General features: G+C 41.6%; 1 non-coding gene across 1 annotated transcript; it reads right to left on the reverse strand.

Moving 5' to 3' along the window:
* Positions 1-750: 750 nt before the first annotated feature.
* Positions 751-823, reverse strand: TRNAR-UCU (transfer RNA arginine (anticodon UCU)). The gene has a single exon. It is a non-coding gene; the product is annotated as a tRNA-Arg (tRNA).
* Positions 824-2,784: the final 1,961 nt, after the last annotated feature.

Raw genomic sequence — 2,784 nt, forward strand, 5'->3', positions numbered from 1 at the left:
GTGACGACAATGGCTAACCTTACTTTACACAGATTCAGAGCTTAGATTGGTTTAGATGCGTTTTATATGTCATCGTTACGATCGCGATTTCTCACCCTCTTCTACATTTATTTCATTGAATTTAACCACGCTGTCTGCCCGTCGCCACACTGAATCATTAAAATTCTTACATTGTATCGTCAATTCCTCAGTAAGGCTCTCAGCTAACCACTACATTAACTTTGCACCATTATCATCTACAAGAAGTCATCACGAGCTAAATTTGATACCGTATTTTGCGCATGCTAATTTGTTCAAATTCAGTTTTTTTCCCCGTTCAATAGAAGCCTGCAATTCTCTACCTGGGTCCATTCGTTCTTGTCCATTTCAAAATTTTGTAACTGCCGTTGAAGACGCGTAATAGCTGTGTATTCTTACCCTGTCGTTAACAGTTCCTTTCTTGTTTGATATTTCGTTTGTGATTTTAACTTTTTGTAGTGCTCACTTTGTACATTTTGCTATATTTTGTTACCTTGCATTTTGTGTTTTCCCACTCCTGCCATAGCGCATATAATTGCGCTGGAGTATGTATAAATAAATATATAAATTGGTTTGGTTTGGTTTATGGGGTTTAACGTCCCAAAGCGACTCAGGCAATGAGGGACGCAGTAGTGAAGGGCACCGGTAATTTCGACCACCTCGGGTTCTTTAACGTGCACTGACATCGCGCAGTGCACGGGCCTCTGGATTTTCGCGTCCATCGAAATTCGACCGCCGCGGCCGGGATCGAACCCGCGTCTTTCGGGTCAGAAGCCGAGCGCTATAACCACTGAGCCACGCGGCGGCGAGCTGCCATAAGTACTTCGCTACGCGGCTAAGAAACAAATCACCGGTGCTCGGTTACTTTTGGCGAAAACGGTACCTGGCGAAGAATGTAGAGGGAATGTACCTGGCAGGAGTTTCTCTTCTGCAATGGCAGACTGCAAGTTGTGTGCGGCAAAAACCGCAAATGCATTACTGAAGCTACTAAAAGACGTCAGGCTATGCGGTGTTTAATTATCCTTTAACAAGATCAGCTCATTTCTAGTTGGCGCGTTATTCGCTGTCCAAACAGACGCCATTTGTAGCCATGAACAAAGGCATTGACTAGGTGCTCACGACGAAATGAGCAGCGCAAGGTCATTTCGTGCGCATTAAAGGCCACAGAGTCCCAAGTAATCCCTGCCGACCTCCTCTAATCCAGCGCAGCCAGTCTTATGGCTGGCTCTCCTATTTGTGGGAGTAAATAGAGAATTTATCATCATCATCATCGCGTTTGATAGGTTCCAAATGTGTTACATATTGCAACTGTTACTGATCCTGCAAAATTTTATGAGCTTATACCTTAATTAAATCAATTCCGTCCAACTTCTTAGTGCACTTTTGTTGCCCTTGTCATGCGCTGTATTTCCTGTTTCATGATTGTTTTTATGATTTAAAGTGACTGTTGTACATTATGATGTCAATGTTCTGGCACTCTCTCTGTTAATCTACTGTTTTTTGCATTTCTTTCATATTTTATGTGAGTAAGTTCGAATTACAATCTACGAGTGTTTTTTTTTTTTCATTGCCAGTTGACTTGCTTCTCTGTTGTCGCTGCTGCTACATTCTAGTGGTTACCATTGCATTCCAAATGTAAGGCCGGCCAGTGTGAAGACATTTCTGAGTATTGTTTATAATAATAAGAAATATAAATTAAGTTTTTAATGCTTCCTTTCTTAAGAGCTCATCACTTTTAGACCTAGTTCCTAGTACGGGTGGTTGAAATTGAAATCGGTCAGCGTCGATATATGGTACCGCGTTGAAATCACAGATACCACTATAACCGAAAACGGAGCTTTTATAAGCTATTAACCAATCGAAATACAAAATACAGGTGGCGCACCTATCGGCCGATTTCGTAAGTAAAATGCACGCGTGAAAGCCGATTTTCTTGTGGGAATCCCAGAAGCTACGCTACCACCCTGTAACTCTTAAAGCGTGAGCAACCCGTCCTTTTCGGTAAAGGCGTCATGAGCTTGAATCCACTGGCGGGAAGATTGTTAAATCCCATTTTCTCGCCTATAAATGCGTCTTTGGCTGTCAACTTTTCAACTTTTACTGAGATCGCTATTTGAATTTATTTGTCATTAATCTCTGTTTAAGCCCACCTATTAATGTAAAAAAAAACAGAACCACAGCCCTTGAGGCTGGATTAATTGAACACCCCGAGAACAAGTATTCCGCGTAGTATGTTCCCTGTAGACTTTCTTGTCATTCCTGTGCGTTCTTTTCAACATCACCCTCATTTTACGGTACCTCACTGCTACACTCAATATGGCCCCTTCACTCGTAATTATCTTATAACCAAATTTTTTAACTCTCTGCCTGATTCTATCTTTTCAGTTTTTTCGCTGTCACAATTAAAGCATTTCTCCAAAACTCTTGTGTCGGTAACTTAAACTGTTTCTTTGTTCTTGTTTACTTTTGGTATTGAGGTTATTCTTGTTTCCTTGATCACGCCTGTTTAGCAATATCTTCGTCATTTACAGACTGCCGGGTATTTCCCTGCAAGCCTTTATTGTCTGGGCAGACCTGCCTTAAAATTGTAAACATGTTTTCTGGAAAATAAAGGCTTTCATTATTTTCATCACGCATGCAAGAACAAAGAGCTTCCAAAAGGCTGCCACATCTCCCGTATCGTTTATCCACTTTCGCTGTCTCCTTTCCTAATTACCCTCGCTAAAACTGAGTCTTCCTTCCAAGAGAAGGCGAGCGACCTTGTGC

The sequence above is a fragment of the Amblyomma mixtum genome, chromosome 8 (assembly GCF_055824585.1).
Source record: "Amblyomma mixtum isolate Tamu chromosome 8, ASM5582458v1, whole genome shotgun sequence".
NCBI classification, from domain to species: domain Eukaryota; kingdom Metazoa; phylum Arthropoda; class Arachnida; order Ixodida; family Ixodidae; genus Amblyomma; species Amblyomma mixtum.